Raw genomic sequence first — 23,162 nt, 5'->3', positions numbered from 1 at the left:
ATTCTTCTGTGATGAAACTGCTAAAAACAGACTATTCCAGGGGCATCTGGTTTTAGATTTCTTTCATGCAACCTGCCCGACAGCCCTATCTGAACGCTTGTATATGCCTTGCAAGTTCAGCATTTTTGCAAAATGCTTAAAGAGAAATGTTTCCTATTTGCTCAGGCAGGGCAAGGTTAAAAGCATGAGACTCTAGCATATATTCATCCACTACTGCAAAGAGAAAATTGATATTGGCTTTGAAATGCATACTTCAAAAGAGCACCAATGAAAGGGCTCGTCGGGATTTGAACCCGGGACCTCTCGCACCCAAAGCGAGAATCATACCCCTAGATCAACGAGCCGTTGAAAGACCCTCACCTCTGAAAAGGTAATACCAGCTCTAAGCCCGCAATGAAGATCATGCTGGGGTCTTTTTCATGCTTGGTCTGTGAATTCACAGGAAATTCAGTGTCAACTTACCCTTTCTCAAACGATAGCACTAACATTTGTAAGTGTCCCCTTTTATTTTTTCTCAGCATTGGACAAGTCTTACAGGAAGTCAGCAGTTATTTATATATTTCTGCATTGGCTAGAGCCTAAAGAGAAAGAATAAAAAGCTGTTCATAACAACATAAGAAACACATTTTGCCTTTTCTCTCAAATACTTATTCCCTTTGTGCAAATCGGAATGCCATGGTGAATAGCTGGGCCACAGATTCTGCCTAATTATCTATCTCTTGAATGCAAGAAGCAATAAAAACTGCCTAATGCAGGACTAAAGCATTCCTTGCATAGCCTCTAACATCATAACATAACTGAGCTGCAGGTAACAAGCTAAGCAATGCCTTCCCAAAATGAGAAGTACATGTGCTTATGTGCTTATCCGCTCAATCAGGCTCGATCAGGCGAGATATAGGAAAGGTGGAAAGGGTCCAAATGGCTGTCCCTTCCTTTTTAGGGTGGGTCCTGCTGACTATCATAGGATTCCTCTTAAGAGTGGCCAGGGTCAGAGGAAAAACTTTCAATGCTTCTTATTGTTCTCTCCAGAAGCAGGCATTTTCTGTGCCTTTAATTTCAGGCTTTTCCCAGCAGTCTCTTTTCTGCCTATGCAAATTAACAAAAGCAGTGCTTATTCCTCACTTGCTCTAATGTCCTTCCTGTCCACAAAGCTCTGCCTAAGTATGCTTTTTTTCTTTTTCGGGGAAATTCTAAATGGTTCTCTGTCCACTCTGTGGCAGTAGAATGCTGATTATGATGCCATGTTTTGTGGAATCACCAAGGTACAACTACAGAGGAATATATGAGTCTGAAGGACATGGAACTCTTAGCTAACACATCACAATATGTGATGCTTGCCAACCAAGCACTACATTCTGGTGCGCTGATGATCAGAATATTCTGCTCCTAAAGGAAAGAAAATACCGCTTGATTGAAAATAAAGTCTCTGTTTATATTAACGCTCTCTCTCTCCCTATATCTATCTATCTATCTATCTATCTATCTATCTATCTATCTATCTATCTATCTATCTATCTATCTATCTATCTATCTATCTATCTATCTATCTATCTATCTATCTATCTATCTATCTATCTATCTATCTATCTATCTATCTATCTATCTATCTATCTATCTATCTATCTATCTATCTATCTATCTATCTATCTATCAATCTATCTATCTATCTATCTATCTATCTATCTATCTATCTATCTATCTATCTATCTATCTATCTAGCTTTATATATGGATACATGCATACACCTACTCATAGATATGCCATGCATTTCTTTCGATTTGTTTCAACCTCTTGCCATTTATTTGAGAATCCCTACTTTTGAAGTGACTGCAAATGAAGTCATCTCTGGCACGTTTTGGCTGATGCAAGGTAACCAAAACACAAGACAACTTTTAATAAAAATCATTGGTTTCTTTGTTAACATTCACTGTCAAACATGGGACTTTCACACGTCAGGTAAACATGATAACCAATACACAACAGAAGCAGATGCAGATTGCTTATCAATGTCGTGATAGAACAGTTGTGATTTGAGTAGTAGAAGCGCCCCTGAATTGATACTTATTATATACAGCCTGTAAGATAGTCAAAAATGCATGCTAGGAGAGGAGATGCAAATATAAATGTAGTAGAAAAATACATAAAGAGGATTGATATGCTTTTATTCATGCAAGGCTAGAAAAAATCCCCATACTGTCGAAAGCATTCATACACCACCAAATGGAAATAAACAATTCTGACATTAAACGAAAAGGTGACGATGCATTTGTATCATCACCTTGAGAAGGATCATCTAGGAATTGAGCCCAAGCCTCAGCACTTAAAACCAGAAACACTCCACTAAAATAGGAGGCCTGTTGGTGCCAACAATTCTCAAAGTTAATGCTTGTTCTGGTTGAGCATTGAACCGAATGCAGGGCTCTTTTGAAAGTGAGGTCTGTGAATCAACAGATACATCCACATGCCAATTATGTTATTGTTTTTAAGTGAATTCACTTTCTTGGAACGAGACTGCATGAACCCATCTTCAGGGCCTGGACAATTTCATGCAAAACAGCAACTCTCAACATTGCAGCCAAGACAATATAACTAGAGTTTCTGCCCGGTTTCGAACCGGGGACCTTTCGCGTGTGAGTCGAACGTGATAACCACTACACTACAGAAACAGATACCTACAGGTGATTCTTCTGTGATGAAACTGCTCAAAACAGACTATTCCAAGGGCATCTGGTTTTAGATTTCTTTCATGCAACCTGCCCGACAGCCCTATCTGAACGCTTGTATATGCCTTGCAAGTTCAGCATTTTTGCAAAATGCTTAAAGAGAAATGTTTCCTATTTGCTCAGGCAGGGCAAGGTTAAAAGCATGAGACTCTAGCAAATAATCATCCACTACTGCAAAGAGAAAATTGATATTGGCTTTGAAATGCATACTTCAAAAGAGCACCAATGAAAGGGCTCGTCCGGGATTTGAACCCAGGACCTCTCGCACCCAAAGCGAGAATCATACCCCTAGACCAACGAGCCGTTGAAAGACCCTCACCTCTGAAAAGGTAATACCAGCTCTAAGCCCGCAATGAAGATCATGCTGGGGTCTTTTTCATGCTTGGTCTGTGAATTCACAGGAAATTCAGTGTCAACTTACCCTTTCTCAAACGATAGCACTATCATTTGTAAGTGTCCCCTTTTATTTTTTCTCAGCATTGGACAAGTCTTACAGGAAGTCAGCAGTTATTTATATATTTCTGCATTGGCTAGAGCCTAAAGAGAAGGAATAAAAAGTTGTTCATAACAACATAAGAAACACATTTTGCCTTTTCTCTCCAATACTTATTCCCTTTGTGCAAATCGGAATGCCAAGGTGAATAGCTGGGCCACAGATTCTGGCTAATTATCTATCTCTTGAATGCAAGAAGCAATAAAAACTGCCTAATGCAGGACTAAAGCATTCCTTGCATAGCCTCTAACATCATAACATAACTGAGCTGCTGGTAACAAGCTAAGCAATGCCTTCCCAAAATGAGAAGTACATGTGCTTATCCGCTCAATAAGGCTCGATCAGGCGAGATATAGAAAAGGTGGAAAGGGTCCAAATGGCTGTCCCTTCCTTTTTAGGGTGGGTCCTGCTGACTATCATAGGATTCCTCTTAAGAGTGGCCAGGGTCAGAGGAAAAACTTTCAATGCTTCTTAATGTTCTCTCCAGAAGCAGGCATTTTCTGTGCCTTTAATTTCAGGCTTTTCCCAGCAGTCTCTGTTCTGCCTATGTAAATTAACAAAAGCAGTGCTTATTCCTCACTTGCTCTACTGTCCTTCCTGTCCACAAAGCTCTGCCTAAGTATGCTTTTTTTCTTTTTCAGGGAAATTCTAAATGGTTTCTCTGTCCACTCTGTGGCAGAAGAATGCTGATTATGATGCCATGTTTTGTGGAATCACCAAGGTACAACTACAGAGGAATATATGAGTCTGAAGGACATGGAACTCTTAGCTAACACATCACAATATGTGATGCTTGCCAACCAAGCACTACATTCTGGTGCGCTGATGATCAGAACATTCTGCTCCTAAAGGAAAGAAAATACCGCTTGATTGAAAATAAAGTCTCTGTTTATATTAACGCTCTCTCTCTCCCTATATCTATCTATCTATCTATCTATCTATCTATCTATCTATCTATCTATCTATCTATCTATCTATCTATCTATCTATCTATCTATCTATCTATCTATCTATCTATCTATCTATCTATCTATCTATCTATCTATCTATCTATCTATCTATATATCTATCTATCTATCTATCTATCTATCTATCTATCTATCTTTATATATGGATACATGCATACACCTACTCATAGATATGCCATGCATTTCTTTGGATTTGTTTCAACCTCTTGCCATTTATTTGAGAATCCCTACTTTTCAAGTGACTGCAAATTAAGTCATCTCTGGCACGTTTTGGCTGATGCAAGGTAACCAAAACACAAGACAACTTTTAATAAAAATCATTGGTTTCTTTGTTAACGTGCACTGTCAAACATGGGACTTTCAAACGTCAGGTAAACATGATAACCAATACACAACAGAAGCAGATGCAGATTGCTTATCAATGTCGTGATAGAACAGTTGTGATTTGAGTAGTAGAAGCGCCCCTGAATTGATACTTATTATATACAGCCTGTAAGATAGTCAAAAATGCATGCTAGGAGAGGAGATGCAAATATAAATGTAGTAGAAAAATACATAAAGAGGAGTGATATGCTTTTATTCATGCAAGGCTAGAAAAAATCCCCATACTGTCGAAAGCATTCATACACCACCAAATGGAAATAAACAATTCTGACATTAAACGAAAAGGTGACGATGCATTTGTATCATCACCTTGAGAAGGATCATCTAGGAATTGAGCCCAAGCCTCAGCACTTAAAACCAGAAACACTCCACTAAAATAGGAGGCCTGTTGGTGCCAACAATTCTCAAAGTTAATGCTTGTTCTGGTTGAGCATTGAACCGAATGCAGGGCTCTTTTGAAAGTGAGGTCTGTGAATCAACAGATACATCCACATGCCAATTATGTTATTGTTTTTAAGAGAATTCACTTTCTTGGAACGAGACTGCATGAACCCATCTTCAGGGCCTGGACAATTTCATGCAAAACAGCAACTCTCAACATTGCAGCCAAGACAATATAACTAGAGTTTCTGCCCGGTTTCGAACCGGGGACCTTTCGCGTGTGAGTCGAACGTGATAACCACTACACTACAGAAACAGATACCTACAGGTGATTCTTCTGTGATGAAACTGCTCAAAACAGACTATTCCAAGGGCATCTGGTTTTAGATTTCTTTCATGCAACCTGCCCGACAGCCCTATCTGAACGCTTGTATATGCCTTGCAAGTTCAGCATTTTTGCAAAATGCTTAAAGAGAAATGTTTCCTATTTGCTCAGGCAGGGCAAGGTTAAAAGCATGAGACTCTAGCAAATAATCATCCACTACTGCAAAGAGAAAATTGATATTGGCTTTGAAATGCATACTTCAAAAGAGCACCAATGAAAGGGCTCGTCCGGGATTTGAACCCGGGACCTCTCGCACCCAAAGCGAGAATCATACCCCTAGACCAACGAGCCGTTGAAAGACCCTCACCTCTGAAAAGGTAATACCAGCTCTAAGCCCGCAATGAAGATCATGCTGGGGTCTTTTTCATGCTTGGTCTGTGAATTCACAGGAAATTCAGTGTCAACTTACCCTTTCTCAAACGATAGCACTATCATTTGTAAGTGTCCCCTTTTATTTTTTCTCAGCATTGGACAAGTCTTACAGGAAGTCAGCAGTTATTTATATATTTCTGCATTGGCTAGAGCCTAAAGAGAAAGAATAAAAAGCTGTTCATAACAACATAAGAAACACATTTTGCCTTTTCTCTCAAATACTTATTCCCTTTGTGCAAATCGGAATGCCAAGGTGAATAGCCGGGCCACAGATTCTGGCTAATTATCTATCTCTTGAATGCAAGAAGCAATAAAAACTGCCTAATGCAGGACTAAAGCATTCCTTGCATAGCCTCTAACATCATAACATAACTGAGTTGCTGGTAACAAGCTAAGCAATGCCTTCCCAAAATGAGAAGTACATGTGCTTATGTGCTTATCCGCTCAATCAGCGCTCGATCAGGCTCGATATAGGAAAGGTGGAAAGGGTCCAAATGGCTGTCCCTTCCTTTTTAGGGTGGGTCCTGCTGACTATCATAGGATTCCTCTTAAGAGTGGCCAGGGTCAGAGGAAAAACTTTCAATGCTTCTTAGTGTTCTCTCCAGAAGCAGGCATTTTCTGTGCCTTTAATTTCAGGCTTTTCCCAGCAGTCTCTGTTCTGCCTATGTAAATTAACAAAAGCAGTGCTTATTCCTCACTTGCTCTAATGTCCTTGCTGTCCACAAAGCTCTGCCTAAGTATGCTTTTTTTCTTTTTCAGGGAAATTCTAAATGGTTTCTCTGTCCACTCTGTGGCAGTAGAATGCTGATTATGATGCCATGTTTTGTGGAATCACCAAGGTACAACTACAGAGGAATATATGAGTCTGAAGGACATGGAACTCTTAGCTAACACATCACAATATATGATGCTTGCCAACCAAGCACTACATTCTGGTGCGCTGATGATCAGAACATTCTGCTCCTAAAGGAAAGAAAATACCGCTTGATTGAAAATAAAGTCTCTGTTTATATTAACGCTCTCTCTCTCCCTATATCTATCTATCTATCTATCTATCTATCTATCTATCTATCTATCTATCTATCTATCTATCTATCTATCTATCTATCTATCTATCTATCTATCTATCTATCTATCTATCTATCTATCTATCTATCTATCTATCTATCTATCTATCTATATCTCTATCTATCTATCTATCTATCTATCTATCTATCTATCTATCTATCTATCTATCTATCTATCTTTATATATGGATACATGCATACACCTACTCATAGATATGCCATGCATGGTCTTTGGATTTGTTTCAACCTCTTGCCATTTATTTGAGAATCCCTACTTTTCAAGTGACTGCAAATGAAGTCATCTCTGGCACGTTTTGGCTGATGCAAGGTAACCAAAACACAAGACAACTTTTAATAAAAATCATTGGTTTCTTTGTTAACGTGCACTGTCAAACATGGGACTTTCACACGTCAGGTAAATATGATAACCAATACACAACAGAAGCAGATGCAGATTGCTTATCAATGTCGTGATAGAACAGTTGTGATTTGAGTAGTAGAATCGCCCCTGAATTGATACTTATTATATACAGCCTGTAAGATAGTCAAAAATGCATGCTAGGAGAGGAGATGCAAATATAAATGTATTAGAAAAATACATAAAGAGGAGTGATATGCTTTTATTCATGCAAGGCTAGAAAAAATCCCCATACTGTCGAAAGCATTCATACACCACCAAATGGAAATAAACAATTCTGACATTAAACGAAAAGGTGACGATGCATTTGTATCATCACCTTGAGAAGGATCATCTAGGAATTGAGCCCAAGCCTCAGCACTTAAAACCAGAAACACTCCACTAAAATAGGAGGCCTGTTGGTGCCAACAATTCTCAAAGTTAATGCTTGTTCTGGTTGAGCATTGAACTGAATGCAGGGCTCTTTTGAAAGTGAGGTCTGTGAATCAACAGATACATCCACATGCCAATTATGTTATTGTTTTTAAGAGAATTCACTTTCTTGGAACGAGACTGCATGAACCCATCTTCAGGGCCTGGACAATTTCATGCAAAACGGCAACTCTCAACATTGCAGCCAAGACAATATAAGTAGTGTTTCTGCCCAGTTTCGAACCGGGGACCTTTCGCGTGTGAGGCGAACGTGATAACCACTACACTACAGAAACAGATACCTACAGGTGATTCTTCTGTGATGAAACTGCTCAAAACAGACTATTCCAAGGGCATCTGGTTTTAGATTTCTTTCATGCAACCTGCCCGACAGCCCTATCTGAACGCTTGTATATGCCTTGCAAGTTCAGCATTTTTGCAAAATGCTTAAAGAGAAATGTTTCCTATTTGCTCAGGCAGGGCAAGGTTAAAAGCATGAGACTCTAGCAAATAATCATCCACTACTGCAAAGAGAAAATTGATATTGGCTTTGAAATGCATACTTCAAAAGAGCACCAATGAAAGGGCTCGTCCGGGATTTGAACCCGGGACCTCTCGCACCCAAAGCGAGAATCATACCCCTAGACCAACGAGCCGTTGAAAGACCCTCACCTCTGAAAAGGTAATACCAGCTCTAAGCCCGCAATGAAGATCATGCTGGGGTCTTTTTCATGCTTGGTCTGTGAATTCACAGGAAATTCAGTGTCAACTTACCCTTTCTCAAACGATAGCACTATCATTTGTAAGTGTCCCCTTTTATTTTTTCTCAGCATTGGACAAGTCTTACAGGAAGTCAGCAGTTATTTATATATTTCTGCATTGGCTAGAGCCTAAAGAGAAGGAATAAAAAGCGGTTCATAACAACATAAGAAACACATTTTGCCTTTTCTCTCCAATACTTATTCCCTTTGTGCAAATCGGAATGCCAAGGTGAATAGCTGGGCCACAGATTCTGGCTAATTATCTATCTCTTGAATGCAAGAAGCAATAAAAACTGCCTAATGCAGGACTAAAGCATTCCTTGCATAGCCTCTAACATCATAACATAACTGAGCTGCTGGTAACAAGCTAAGCAATGCCTTCCCAAAATGAGAAGTACATGTGCTTATGTGCTTATCCGCTCAATCAGGCTCGATCAGGCGAGATATAGGAAAGGTGGAAAGGGTCCAAATGGCTGTCCCTTCCTTTTTAGGGTGGGTCCTGCTGACTATCATAGGATTCCTCTTAAGAGTGGCCAGGGTCAGAGGAAAAACTTTCAATGCTTCTTAGTGTTCTCTCCAGAAGCAGGCATTTTCTGTGCCTTTAATTTCAGGCTTTTCCCAGCAGTCTCTGTTCTGCCTATGAAAATTAACAAAAGCAGTGCTTATTCCTCACTTGCTCTAATGTCCTTCCTGTCCACAAAGCTCTGCCTAAGTATGCTTTTTTTCTTTTTCAGGGAAATTCTAAATGGTTTCTCTGTCCACTCTGTGGCAGTAGAATGCTGATTATGATGCCATGTTTTGTGGAATCACCAAGGTACAACTACAGAGGAATATATGAGTCTGAAGGACATGGAACTCTTAGCTAACACATCACAATATGTGATGCTTGCCAACCAAGCACTACATTCTGGTGCACTGATGATCAGAATATTCTGCTCCTAAAGGAAAGAAAATACCGCTTGATTGAAAATAAAGTCTCTGTTTATATTAACGCTCTCTCTCTCCCTATATCTATCTATCTATCTATCTATCTATCTATCTATCTATCTATCTATCTATCTATCTATCTATCTATCTATCTATCTATCTATCTATCTATCTATCTATCTATCTATCTATCTATCTATCTATCTATCTATCTATCTATCTATCTATCTATCTATCTATCTATCTATCTATCTATCTATCTATCTATATATCTATCTATCTATCTATCTATCTATCTATCTATCTATCTATCTATCTATCTATCTATCTTTATATATGGATACATGCATACACCTACTCATAGATATGCCATGCATTTCTTTCGATTTGTTTCAACCTCTTGCCATTTATTTGAGAATCCCTACTTTTGAAGTGACTGCAAATGAAGTCATCTCTGGCACGTTTTGGCTGATGCAAGGTAACCAAAACACAAGACAACTTTTAATAAAAATCATTGGTTTCTTTGTTAACGTTCACTGTCAAACATGGGACTTTCACACGTCAGGTAAATATGATAACCAATACACAACAGAAGCAGATGCAGATTGCTTATCAATGTCGTGATAGAACAGTTGTGATTTGAGTAGTAGAAGCGCCCCTGAATTGATACTTATTATATACAGCCTGTAAGATAGTCAAAAATGCATGCTAGGAGAGGAGATGCAAATATAAATGTATTAGAAAAATACATAAAGAGGAGTGATATGCTTTTATTCATGCAAGGCTAGAAAAAATCCCCATACTGTCGAAAGCATTCATACACCACCAAATGGAAATAAACAATTCTGACATTAAACGAAAAGGTGACGATGCATTTGTATCATCACCTTGAGAAGGATCATCTAGGAATTGAGCCCAAGCCTCAGCACTTAAAACCAGAAACACTCCACTAAAATAGGAGGCCTGTTGGTGCCAAAAATTCTCAAAGTTAATGCTTGTTCTGGTTGAGCATTGAACCGAATGCAGGGCTCTTTTGAAAGTGAGGTCTGTGAATCAACAGATACATCCACATGCCAATTATGTTATTGTTTTTAAGAGAATTCACTTTCTTGGAACGAGACTGCATGAACCCATCTTCAGGGCCTGGACAATTTCATGCAAAACGGCAACTCTCAACATTGCAGCCAAGACAATATAACTAGTGTTTCTGCCCGGTTTCGAACCGGGGACCTTTCGCGTGTGAGGCGAACGTGATAACCACTACACTACAGAAACAGATACCTACAGGTGATTCTTCTGTGATGAAACTGCTCAAAACAGACTATTCCAAGGGCATCTGGTTTTAGTTTTCTTTCATGCAACCTGCCCGACAGCCCTATCTGAACGCTTGTATATGCCTTGCAAGTTCAGCATTTTTGCAAAATGCTTAAAGAGAAATGTTTCCTATTTGCTCAGGCAGGGCAAGGTTAAAAGCATGAGACTCTAGCAAATAATCATCCACTACTGCAAAGAGAAAATTGATATTGGCTTTGAAATGCATACTTCAAAAGAGCACCAATGAAAGGGCTCGTCCGGGATTTGAACCCGGGACCTCTCGCACCCAAAGCGAGAATCATACCCCTAGACCAACGAGCCGTTGAAAGACCCTCTCCTCGGAAAAGGTAATACCAGCTCTAAGCCCGCAATGAAGATCATGCTGGGGTCTTTTTCATGCTTGGTCTGTGAATTCACAGGAAATTCAGTGTCAACTTACCCTTTCTCAAACGATAGCACTATCATTTGTAAGTGTCCCCTTTTATTTTTTCTCAGCATTGGACAAGTCTTACAGGAAGTCAGCAGTTATTTATATATTTCTGCATTGGCTAGAGCCTAAAGAGAAAGAATAAAAAGCTGTTCATAACAACATAAGAAACACATTTTGCCTTTTCTCTCAAATACTTATTCCCTTTGTGCAAATCGGAATGCCAAGGTGAATAGCTGGGTGTTAGACCTGTCTGGATTTTTTGCGCAGTCCCTCCTCATTATTATTTATTTTGTCCCCTTTTTGCCCCTCATACCCTTACTATTTTTTGTGTCTACTACTTTTTAGGTGTTGGTCAAGGGGATAGGTGTTCTTTTTCCCCCTCATAATCTTTTACCTCAGGCCCTGAGGCCTGTTCTGACAGGAAAGTTGGCACCACCTAAAATGGTGGCCACCAACTGCCCTAACTGTCACACCCAGAACTTGGCCATAGCCTAGCATAGGGCATTCTAGAACCTTCTGGTCCACTCTGGACCACTGAAGGGCAGCCTATATAAGGCGGAATGCGAGGCAGCCATTTTGTCTACCTGTGGAAGTCAGCTGGAGGGCAGGTGGTAGCTGAGGGTGGGAAGAGGTTGGACACAGGGTTGACCTCCTGATCTGGGAGGCTGCTTTACTGGTTTAACCCACTATTCCCCTGTTGGTTACTCGCCCTGGCCCCGCTGTGGGAAGTTGCTGGAGACCCTGGGCGCCTAGCTTGCCCCTTTCTAACTAATAGTGGGGAAGCCCTAGGAGAAGGAGACTGCAGCGCTGCGGAGCGCAGTCCTCTGCCCAGAGACTGGTAATTGAGATAGACTGTTCCCTGGTCCCTGATTCTCTGGAGCGTCACCTCTCACCTGCTGTGGTGGAGCGCCACTGAGGAGAGTAGAAGCCAGGAGAAAATGGGCTGATCCGCCCTTCTGAACCCCCAAGTTGGCACTGGACGAGCGGCGCCGTTGTGGAGCCGAGTTTGTGTGCCCTGTGGTGAGAAGCAGACCGGGGAGAGCCCTTGTCAAGTGCCCAGAGGAAGAGCAGCGTCAGACAAACAGCGCGGTCTCCGGAGGTGAGACACTCCTCTCTCGCGCATGCCCAGTGGCGCTGTCAGGCTCCGTGAGGCGGAGTTGGAGTAGTGCAGGCTGGAGCGAGGGGAGCGCCGCGCATGACTGGAAGAGCAGCGCGACCCCTTTCAAAGTGAGGAGAGCGCCGCGCATGACTGGAAGAGCAGCGCGACCCCTTTCAAAGTGAGGAGAGACGCGGAGAGTCCCTCGGCAGTTGCTACACAGAGGAGCTTTTCTCTTTTTCCCCCCCCCGGCTCGAGCGCCCTGCAGTGAAGTGAGCGCGAGCGGGGAGGGAAATATCTGAAACCCCCAGCGGCCCCCTTCCTTCTGAAAAGTATTAGCGGGAGCGGAGCAGCGCGACCCCTTCCCAGCGCCTGTGTGGCTGTACTGGCGAGGAGGCAGCGCTGAGAGTAAGAGACCATTAGCGGTGAGCTCCAGCTGATAACGCTGCATCACAAGTAAGGTGGGGGATCTGGGTTAGTAAAGACTGGACCACGAGAAAGGAAGGTCCTACAACTAAAAGTACTATGAACAAGTCCCTAGTGTGAGTTCATGGGACAGGTTTAATGATATTGTGATCCTGAGACTGGGGGGAAATCTCCCAAAGTACTTAACCTGGTTACTGAAGCAAGATAAGATTGCCAGATTGAGGAACTGAGTAATATTGCTGGTTAGGATGTTTGTTTTTATTACAGAGTGGGACAAGTGAAGAAACTAGATAACAGTAGTGATAGAAACCAAAGTTAATTAAGGTTGCTGTCTGATGCCATGTTTATTTTTGACCATAGCTCTTGAAGCAGGTTCATATTCCTGGAGGTGGCACTACTGATGTTCATGATGTCCAAATGAAATGAAAGCTACTGCTGATTAACTTATTATTAATTCAATGATATCTTCTTGTGCTTATATTGTATGATAGTTTTCTCTCCCAAACTCTAGTGAATTGCTCTTTACTTGATTTATTGTAAAGTACTGAACTGTAAATGCTAACCGAATAAGAGAACAGAATATATTATTTTTATAAAACAGTACTTATTTTTCCACATTTTTGGTGCAGCGTTTTCTTTTGTGTGATATTGCGTGATTTTACTTAAGGGTGGTCTGCAACCTTAACACTGTGCCTCTGAAATGCTTGTCTTGCCCTAGGCCAGGCTACCCAGTTCCAACATTTGGTGCCTAGCGGTGGGATTACTGACTTGGTTGCAGCTACTCACTAGTAATTCAACGCAATACACTAAACCTACACCAGGAGTTTTCTCCTTGCGGCCCTCCTAATTAACATTTTTGTTTTTGCTAAATTTATTTCTGGTGGTGGGTGGAGGTTGACCCTAGGACACTTTCGGTTTCCTCCTGTGTGAAAAGTTTATACTCTAGCAAAAATGGAGATAAATGTGGAAGAGCTGGATAACTATTCTGTGACCCAACTAAGGGACTGGTGTCAGCAGCAAGGTGTGTTTTTCAACAAGGGTGCCAAGAAAGGCGAGCTGCAGACCAGCATACGGGCATGGGTGGAGGCTCATTCCGGGGAGGTACCAGTGTCAGAAGGGAGTGACAGGGACACTGTCGTTGAGACTGCAATGCTGTACCAAACGGAGGGGGGAAATCTACTGACAGGTTCCAAGACACCTCCCAGGGCAGGCAGTAGCGTCTCAGAGAAGGGTTTAACTGAAGCCGAGCTAGAAGATAGGAGGGAGGAGAGGAGAATGAGGCTGGAGTTAGCTAGGATGGATATGCAAAGGGAGGAAAGGAGGTTAGCTCATGAGCGAACCCTCAAGGAAATGGACCTACAGGTCCTAATACGAAGGTCTCCCACTCCAGACAATGGTGGCAGCGAAAAGAAAGTAGACACCAGGGAATCCAGACCCTACTTACCTAAAGATGTCATCGCTAGTTACACCTCAGGTGATGACATAGCCAAATGGTTAGCCGCCTACGAAGTTTCTTTAAGGGCTCATGGGATCCTAGAAACTCACTGGGGAGGTGGGTTGTACAAATACATGCCACCTGCTGGCAGAGACACTTTGTTGGCTCTGGAGCAGAATGAGCAAACCCACTACCCTGCCATGAAGGTGGCACTGGTGAAAAAGTTTGGACTTACCCATGAAAGGTACAGACAAAAGTTCAGGGGAAGTCACAAAATGAGTAACCAGAATTGGGTAGACTTTCTAGACTACGCCAAGAAAGCTTTAGAGGGTTGGGTCAAGGGCAGCGAGGTAAAAGATTATGAGGGGCTGTACAATCTATTTTTGAAAGAACACCTCCTCGAGAAATGCTTTCCCGAGTTGCGCCAACACCTGGTGGACAGCAAGCTGACCGATCCCCGGAAGCTTGCAGAGGAGGCGGACACTTGGGCAAGTACCCGGGTGTCCTCCAAGGGGACTGGAGGGGATTCTCAAAAAGCCGGACAGGGCGCCCCCCAGAAGAAAGAGGGAGGAGATAAAAAGAAGGAGTTCTCCAAAGGTCCCCAAAATAATTTCCAAGGTAAGGGAGCAGGTTTCACCCCTAGGGCAAACCCGCCCAGAAACCCTAATCCTGGCCAAAGCCAGCAGCCAAGGGTTCTCCACTGTTTTGAATGCGGTGGTGTTGGACATTATAAGGGAGATGTCAAATGCCCAAAAAGACCACCCCCTCCCACCGGAGGAAAGTCACCGGGAGTAGCTAGTGTAGCGCTCGGGGAGGAGTTGCCCTTAGATAAGGGGGGTGAGTGGGCGGGTGTCACCTTGGTGTCCCTGGGAGAGCGGGAGATGGTGCCAAAGATCCAGGTGCCCCCAAATACTATCAAGTATGGGCAATGGGTTACCATCAATGGCCAAAGAGGGGAGGCTCTGAGAGATACAGGAGCCAGTATGACTATGGTGAGAAGTCAACTGGTGTCTCCAGAGCAGGTTGTTCCTACTGTACTCCACCCCGCCGCGATGGCTGACGGCAGAATGGGCCACTATCCAGTGGCTGAGGTTCCCTTTGAGTGGGAAGGGGTTGCAGGTTCACTTCGAGTTGCCGTAAGCCCTGCCGTGCCAGTTGATTGTCTGTTGGGGAATGACATGGAGCACAACACTTGGAGAGAGGTGGAATACCGGACGCATTCTGCGATGCTGGGTACACCTGACTGGGCCTGTGTAAGCACACGGTCTGCGACTGCCCGGAGAGGGAGTTCGCCTGGGTTGGAGCCTGGAACAATGGCCCAACCCGCTGCCAAAAAGGGTCAGAAGCGGAGACAGGGACAGCCTGCTTCGGCTTCCACGCCCCATGTGACAGATCGGCCACCTGCAGTGGTAGGCCAGGAGTCCGTGGAGGGGGAAGTAGACTCTCTGGAGGATTTACCCATCCCTGCTGAATGGCATGTGGAGGGAGGTCCTACCAGAGAAGAATTCTATAAGGGGCAAAGGGAGTGCCCTACCCTTGAGGGACTGAGGCGTCAGGCTGAAGCCCAGGCAGCAGGTGATGCTACGGGACACCACCATATTTACTGGGAGGGTGGCCTCCTCTACAGTGAACCCAAGGTACCTCTCCCTGGCTCATCAAGGGCCTTGGTGGTCCCGCAGCAATACCGAGCCTTTCTACTGGAATTGGCTCATGCGATACCACTGGCAGGACACTTAGGCCAGGACAAGACCTTTGCACGGCTTGTCCTCCACTTTTATTGGCCTCAGATGAAAGTGGCGTCCAACACATACTGTAGGACATGTGTATCCTGCCAGGCCAGTGGGAAAACAGGGGTGAAGCTAAAGGCTCCTCTGGAACCACTTCCTGTCGTTAGCACCCCCTTTGAAAGGGTGGGCATCGACATTGTAGGGCCATTGGATCCACCAACCACAGCTGGACACAGGTTCATCCTGGTTCTGGTGGATCATGCCACACGGTACCCAGAGGCCATCCCTCTGAGGACTGTTACTGCACCTGTGGTAGCTAGGGCCCTGATGGGAATCTTCACTAGGGTAGGATTCCCGAAGGAGGTTGTGTCTGACAGGGGGACTAACTTCCTGTCCGCTTACATGCGGACCATGTGGAAGGAGTGTGGGGTGACCTACCGGTTCACCACTCCTTATCACCCCCAGTCCAATGGACTGGTTGAGAGGTTCAATAAGACCCTGAAGGGCATGATAAGAAGTCTGCCAGAGAGTTTACGGAGGAAGTGGGACATCCTCCTACCTTGCTTACTGTTCTCCTACAGAGAGGTGCCGCAGAAAGGAGTGGGCTTCAGCCCGTTCGAATTGTTGTATGGGCACCCAGTGCGTGGGCCTCTCAGCCTGGTGAAGGAAGGATGGGAGAAGTCTCCCAGGAAACCTCCCCAGGATGTGGTGAGCTACATGTTGGCCTTCAGAAGCCAGATGGCCAAGTTGTGGAAGCAGGCTGCTGACAACTTGGAGGCCAGTCAGGCAGTCATGAAGGAATGGTATGATCAGAATGCTCACCCGGTGGAGTTGGAGCCTGGCCAGAAAGTCTGGGTGATGGAACCTGGAGAGCTAAGTGCCCTTCAGGATCGGTGGACAGGCCCCTTTGAGGTGTTGGAGAAAAAGGGTAAGGCCACTTACTTGGTGGATCTTAAGACCCCGAGGCAGCCCCTACGGGTGCTGCATGCCAATCGCCTCAAACCCCACCATGAGAGGCCAGAGGTCATCCTGATGATGGTGACTGATGGTGCTGAGGAAACAGACAGCGAGCCTCTCCCAGACCTCTTTTCATGTCAAGAGAAGGATGGGTCGGTGGAGGGAGTGATTCTCTCCCCGTCTCTCACTCCTGAGCAACGAGAGGACTGTCGACAGGTATTGGGGCAGTACTCTTCACTGTTTTCCCTTGTTCCAGGAAGAACCCACCTGTGTACCCATGAAGTGGACACAGGAGACAGCCCCCCAGTGAAATCCAAGACCTATAGGCTGTCGGACAAGGTGAAGGCTAGCATCCATGGCGAAGTTGCCAAGATGCTGGAGCTAGGAGTGATAGAACCGTCCAGCAGCCCTTGGTCCAGTCCGGTGGTGCTAGTCCCAAAAGCCGCCCCACCGGGCACCACACCCGAACTGAGGTTCTGTGTGGATTACCGAGGACTGAACTCAGTTACCAAAACTGATGCTCATCCCATCCCCAGGGCGGATGAGTTAATTGACCGACTAGGAGCTGCTCAATACCTCAGTACCTTTGACCTCACTTCAGGGTACTGGCAGATCTCCTTGACAGATGGAGCAAGGGAAAGGTCAGCCTTTTCCACGCCCGAGGGACACTTCCAGTTCTGTGTGATGCCCTTTGGTCTCAAGAACGCTCCTGCCACATTTCAGCGACTGGTGAACCAGGTCCTCTCTGGAATGGAGGGATTCTCGGCTGCTTACCTGGATGACATTGCTGTCTTCAGTAGCAGTTGGGAGGACCACTTGCAACATTTGCAAGCAGTTCTCCAGGCGCTGAAACAAGCTGGATTGACCATCAAAGCCAGCAAATGCCAGATTGGGCAGGGGTCGGTTGTGTACCTTGGACACTTGGTGGGGAGGGGGTCAGTGCAGCCCCTGCAGGCATAAATTGAGGCAATCATGGCCTGGGAACCCCCCAAGACACAAACTGAGGTCCGAGCTTTTCTGGGCCTCACAGGTTACTACCGTCGCTTTGTGAAGGGGTATGGCACTATTGTAGCGCCCCTCACAGAGCTCACCTCTAGGAAACAACCTCGACGGGTAGTTTGGACAAAGGCTTGTCAGCAAGCCTTTGAAAAGTTGAAGCAGGCAATGTGCGAAGCACCGGTCCTGAAGGCTCCCGATTTCTCCAAGGAGTTCATTGTTCAAACAGATGCATCCGAACATGGCATTGGGGCAGTGTTATCGCAACTAAATGAAGAGGGCCTGGATCAGCCTGTAGTCTTCCTATCCAGGAGACTGCTTCCCCGGGAGCAGAAGTGGAGTGCAATTGAGAGGGAAGCTTTTGCGGTGGTGTGGGCTCTGAAGAAGCTGCGGCCATACCTCTTTGGCTCGCACTTCCTGGTTCAGACTGACCACCGCCCCCTTCGTTGGCTGATGCAAATGAAGGGGGAAAATCCCAAGCTGTTGAGGTGGTCTATCTCCCTACAGGGAATGGACTTCCGGGTGGAACATCGGCCTGGAGTGGACCACGCCAATGCAGACGGTCTCTCCAGGTATTTCCGCCTTAGTGATGAGGACTCCCAAGGGGTTGGGTAGTTCTCCCCACTTTCAGCTGGGGGGGACACGTGTTAGACCTGTCTGGATTTTTTGCGCAGTCCCTCCTCATTATTATTTATTTTGTCCCCTTTTTGCCCCTCATACCCTTACTATTTTTTGTGTCTACTACTTTTTAGGTGTTGGTCAAGGGGATAGGTGTTCTTTTTCCCCCCCATAATCTTTTACCTCAGGCCCTGAGGCCTGTTCTGACAGGAAAGTTGGCACCACCTAAAATGGTGGCCACCAACTGCCCTAACTGTCACACCCAGAACTTGGCCATAGCCTAGCATAGGGCATTCTAGAACCTTCTGGTCCACTCTGGACCACTGAAGGGCAGCCTATATAAGGCGGAATGCGAGGCAGCCATTTTGTCTACCTGTGGAAGTCAGCTGGAGGGCAGGTGGTAGCTGAGGGTGGGAAGAGTTTGGACACAGGGTTGACCTCCTGATCTGGGAGGCTGCTTTACTGGTTTAACCCACTATTCCCCTGTTGGTTACTCGCCCTGGCCCCGCTGTGGGAAGTTGCTGGAGACCCTGGGCGCCTAGCTTGCCCCTTTCTAACTAATAGTGGGGAAGCCCTAGGAGAAGGAGACTGCAGCGCTGCGGAGCGCAGTCCTCTGCCCAGAGACTGGTAATTGAGATAGACTGTTCCCTGGTCCCTGATTCTCTGGAGCGTCACCTCTCACCTGCTGTGGTGGAGCGCCACTGAGGAGAGTAGAAGCCAGGAGAAAATGGGCTGATCCGCCCTTCTGAACCCCCAAGTTGGCACTGGACGAGCGGCGCCGTTGTGGAGCCGAGTTTGTGTGCCCTGTGGTGAGAAGCAGACCGGGGAGAGCCCTTGTCAAGTGCCCAGAGGAAGAGCAGCGTCAGACAAACAGCGCGGTCTCCGGAGGTGAGACACTCCTCTCTCGCGCATGCCCAGTGGCGCTGTCAGGCTCCGTGAGGCGGAGTTGGAGTAGTGCAGGCTGGAGCGAGGGGAGCGCCGCGCATGACTGGAAGAGCAGCGCGACCCCTTTCAAAGTGAGGAGAGCGCCGCGCATGACTGGAAGAGCAGCGCGACCCCTTTCAAAGTGAGGAGAGACGCGGAGAGTCCCTCGGCAGTTGCTACACAGAGGAGCTTTTCTCTTTCCCCCCCCCCCCCCCGGCTCGAGCGCCCTGCAGTGAAGTGAGCGCGAGCGGGGAGGGAAATATCTGAAACCCCCAGCGGCCCCCTTCCTTCTGAAAAGTATTAGCGGGAGCGGAGCAGCGCGACCCCTTCCCAGCGCCTGTGTGGCTGTACTGGCGAGGAGGCAGCGCTGAGAGTAAGAGACCATCAGCGGTGAGCTCCAGCTGATAACGCTGCATCACAAGTAAGGTGGGGGATCTGGGTTAGTAAAGACTGGACCACGAGAAAGGAAGGTCCTACAACTAAAAGTACTATGAACAAGTCCCTAGTGTGAGTTCATGGGACAGGTTTAATGATATTGTGATCCTGAGACTGGGGGGAAATCTCCCAAAGTACTTAACCTGGTTACTGAAGCAAGATAAGATTGCCAGATTGAGGAACTGAGTAATATTGCTGGTTAGGATGTTTGTTTTTATTACAGAGTGGGACAAGTGAAGAAACTAGATAACAGTAGTGATAGAAACCAAAGTTAATTAAGGTTGCTGTCTGATGCCATGTTTATTTTTGACCATAGCTCTTGAAGCAGGTTCATATTCCTGGAGGTGGCACTACTGATGTTCATGATGTCCAAATGAAATGAAAGCTACTGCTGATTAACTTATTATTAATTCAATGATATCTTCTTGTGCTTATATTGTATGATAGTTTTCTCTCCCAAACTCTAGTGAATTGCTCTTTACTTGATTTATTGTAAAGTACTGAACTGTAAATGCTAACCGAATAAGAGAACAGAATATATTATTTTTATAAAACAGTACTTATTTTTCCACATTTTTGGTGCAGCGTTTTCTTTTGTGTGATATTGCGTGATTTTACTTAAGGGTGGTCTGCAACCTTAACACTGTGCCTCTGAAATGCTTGTCTTGCCCTAGGCCAGGCTACCCAGTTCCAACACTGGGCCACAGATTCTGGCTAATTATCTATCTCTTGAATGCAAGAAGCAATAAAAACTGCCTAATGCAGGACTAACGCATTCCTTGCATAGCCTCTAACATCATAACATAACTGAGCTGCTGGTAACAAGCTAAGCAATGCCTTCCCAAAATGAGAAGTACATGTGCTTATGTGCTTATGTGCTTATGTGCTTATGTGCTTATGTGCTTATGTGCTTATGTGCTTATGTGCTTATGTGCTTATGTGCTTATGTGCTTATGTGCTTATGTGCTTATGTGCTTATGTGCTTATCCGCTCAATCAGCGCTCAATCAGGCTCGATCAGGCTCAATCAAGGAAAGGTGGAAAGGGTCCAAATGGCTGTCCCTTCCTTTTTAGGGTGGGTCCTGCTGACTATCATAGGATTCCTCTTAAGAGTGGCCAGGGTCAGAGGAAAAACTTTCAATGCTTCTTAGTGTTCTCTCCAGAAGCAGGCATTTTCTGTGCCTTTAATTTCAGGCTTTTCCCAGCAGTCTCTGTTCTGCCTATGTAAATTAACAAAAGCAGTGCTTATTCCTCACTTGCTCTAATGTCCTTCCTGTCCACAAAGCTCTGCCTAAGTATGCTTTTTTTCTTTTTCAGGGAAATTCTAAATGGTTTCTCTGTCCACTCTGTGGCAGTAGAATGCTGATTATGATGCCATGTTTTGTGGAATCACCAAGGTACAACTACAGAGGAATATATGAGTCTGAAGGACATGGAACTCTTAGCTAACACATCACAATATGTGATGCTTGCCAACCAAGCACTACATTCTGGTGCGCTGATGATCAGATTATTCTGCTCCTAAAGGAAAGAAAATACCGCTTGATTGAAAATAAAGTCTCTGTTTATATTAACGCTCTCTCTCTCCCTATATCTATCTATCTATCTATCTATCTATCTATCTATCTATCTATCTATCTATCTATCTATCTATCTATCTATCTATCTATCTATCTATCTATCTATCTATCTATCTATCTATCTATCTATCTATATCTCTATCTATCTATCTTTATATATGGATACATGCATACACCTACTCATAGATATGCCATGCATTTCTTTGGATTTGTTTCAACCTCTTGCCATTTATTTGAGAATCCCTACTTTTCAAGTGACTGCAAATGAAGTCATCTCTGGCACGTTTTGGCTGATGCAAGGTAACCAAAACACAAGACAACTTTTAATAAAAATCATTGGTTTCTTTGTTAACGTGCACTGTCAAACATGGGACTTTCACACGTCAGGTAAATATGATAACCAATACACAACAGAAGCAGATGCAGATTGCTTATCAATGTCGTGATAGAACAGTTGTGATTTGAGTAGTAGAAGCGCCTCTGAATTGATACTTATTATATACAGCCTGTAAGATAGTCAAAAATGCATGCTAGGAGAGGAGATGCAAATATAAATGTATTAGAAAAATACATAAAGAGGAGTGATATGCTTTTATTCATGCAAGGCTAGAAAAAATCCCCATACTGTCGAAAGCATTCATACACCACCAAATGGAAATAAACAATTCTGACATTAAACGAAAAGGTGACGATGCATTTGTATCATCACCTTGAGAAGGATCATCTAGGAATTGAGCCCAAGCCTCAGCACTTAAAACCAGAAACACTCCACTAAAATAGGAGGCCTGTTGGTGCCAACAATTCTCAAAGTTAATGCTTGTTCTGGTTGAGCATTGAACCGAATGCAGGGCTCTTTTGAAAGTGAGGTCTGTGAATCAACAGATACATCCACATGCCAATTATGTTATTGTTTTTAAGAGAATTCACTTTCTTGGAACGAGACTGCATGAAGCCATCTTCAGGGCCTGGACAATTTCATGCAAAACGGCAACTCTCAACATTGCAGCCAAGACAATATAACTAGTGTTTCAACCGGGGACCTTTCGCGTGTGAGGCGAACGTGATAACCACTACACTACAGAAACAGATACCTACAGGTGATTCTTCTGTGATGAAACTGCTCAAAACAGACTATTCCAAGGGCATCTGGTTTTAGATTTCTTTCATGCAACCTGCCCGACAGCCCTATCTGAACGCTTGTATATGCCTTGCAAGTTCAGCATTTTTGCAAAATGCTTAAAGAGAAATGTTTCCTATTTGCTCAGGCAGGGCAAGGTTAAAAGCATGAGACTCTAGCAAATAATCATCCACTACTGCAAAGAGAAAATTGATATTGGCTTTGAAATGCATACTTCAGAAGAGCACCAATAAAAGGGCTCGTCCGGGATTTGAACCCGGGACCTCTCGCACCCAAAGCGAGAATCATACCCCTAGACCAACGAGCCGTTGAAAGACCCTCTCCTCTGAAAAGGTAATACCAGCTCTAAGCCCGCAATGAAGATCATGCTGGGGTCTTTTTCATGCTTGGTCTGTGAATTCACAGGAAATTCAGTGTCAACTTACCCTTTCTCAAACGATAGCACTATCATTTGTAAGTGTCCCCTTTTATTTTTTCTCAGCATTGGACAAGTCTTACAGGAAGTCAGCAGTTATTTATATATTTCTGCATTGGCTAGAGCCTAAAGAGAAAGAATAAAAAGCTGTTCATAACAACATAAGAAACACATTTTGCCTTTTCTCTCAAATACGTATTCCTTTGTGCAAATCGGAATGCCAAGGTGAATAGCTGGGCCACAGATTCTGGCTAATTATCTATCTCTTGAATGCAAGAAGCAATAAAAACTGCCTAATGCAGGACTAAAGCATTCCTTGCATAGCCTCTAACATCATAACATAACTGAGCTGCTGGTAACAAGCTAAGCAATGCCTTCCCAA

General features: G+C 44.4%; 9 non-coding genes across 9 annotated transcripts; all 9 read right to left on the bottom strand.

The window, feature by feature from the left end:
- Nucleotides 1–2,593: 2,593 nt before the first annotated feature.
- Nucleotides 2,594–2,666, bottom strand: TRNAV-CAC (transfer RNA valine (anticodon CAC)). Its single transcript has one exon. It is a non-coding gene; the product is annotated as a tRNA-Val (tRNA).
- A 288-nt stretch (nt 2,667–2,954) lies between these two features.
- TRNAP-UGG (transfer RNA proline (anticodon UGG)) lies at nt 2,955–3,026 on the bottom strand. Its single transcript has one exon. It is a non-coding gene; the product is annotated as a tRNA-Pro (tRNA).
- A 2,166-nt stretch (nt 3,027–5,192) lies between these two features.
- On the bottom strand, nt 5,193–5,265 carry TRNAV-CAC (transfer RNA valine (anticodon CAC)). The gene has a single exon. It is a non-coding gene; the product is annotated as a tRNA-Val (tRNA).
- A 288-nt stretch (nt 5,266–5,553) lies between these two features.
- TRNAP-UGG (transfer RNA proline (anticodon UGG)) lies at nt 5,554–5,625 on the bottom strand. The gene has a single exon. It is a non-coding gene; the product is annotated as a tRNA-Pro (tRNA).
- A 2,200-nt stretch (nt 5,626–7,825) lies between these two features.
- TRNAV-CAC (transfer RNA valine (anticodon CAC)) lies at nt 7,826–7,898 on the bottom strand. The gene has a single exon. It is a non-coding gene; the product is annotated as a tRNA-Val (tRNA).
- Nucleotides 7,899–8,186: 288 nt separating this feature from the next.
- TRNAP-UGG (transfer RNA proline (anticodon UGG)) lies at nt 8,187–8,258 on the bottom strand. The gene has a single exon. It is a non-coding gene; the product is annotated as a tRNA-Pro (tRNA).
- A 2,234-nt stretch (nt 8,259–10,492) lies between these two features.
- Nucleotides 10,493–10,565, bottom strand: TRNAV-CAC (transfer RNA valine (anticodon CAC)). The gene has a single exon. It is a non-coding gene; the product is annotated as a tRNA-Val (tRNA).
- Nucleotides 10,566–10,853: 288 nt separating this feature from the next.
- Nucleotides 10,854–10,925, bottom strand: TRNAP-UGG (transfer RNA proline (anticodon UGG)). The gene has a single exon. It is a non-coding gene; the product is annotated as a tRNA-Pro (tRNA).
- An 11,675-nt stretch (nt 10,926–22,600) lies between these two features.
- TRNAP-UGG (transfer RNA proline (anticodon UGG)) lies at nt 22,601–22,672 on the bottom strand. Its single transcript has one exon. It is a non-coding gene; the product is annotated as a tRNA-Pro (tRNA).
- Nucleotides 22,673–23,162: the final 490 nt, after the last annotated feature.

The sequence above is a fragment of the Lissotriton helveticus genome, chromosome 8, assembly GCF_964261635.1.
Source record: "Lissotriton helveticus chromosome 8, aLisHel1.1, whole genome shotgun sequence".
Lineage (NCBI taxonomy): Eukaryota > Metazoa > Chordata > Amphibia > Caudata > Salamandridae > Lissotriton > Lissotriton helveticus.
This window is presented reverse-complemented; position numbering and strand designations above follow the sequence as displayed.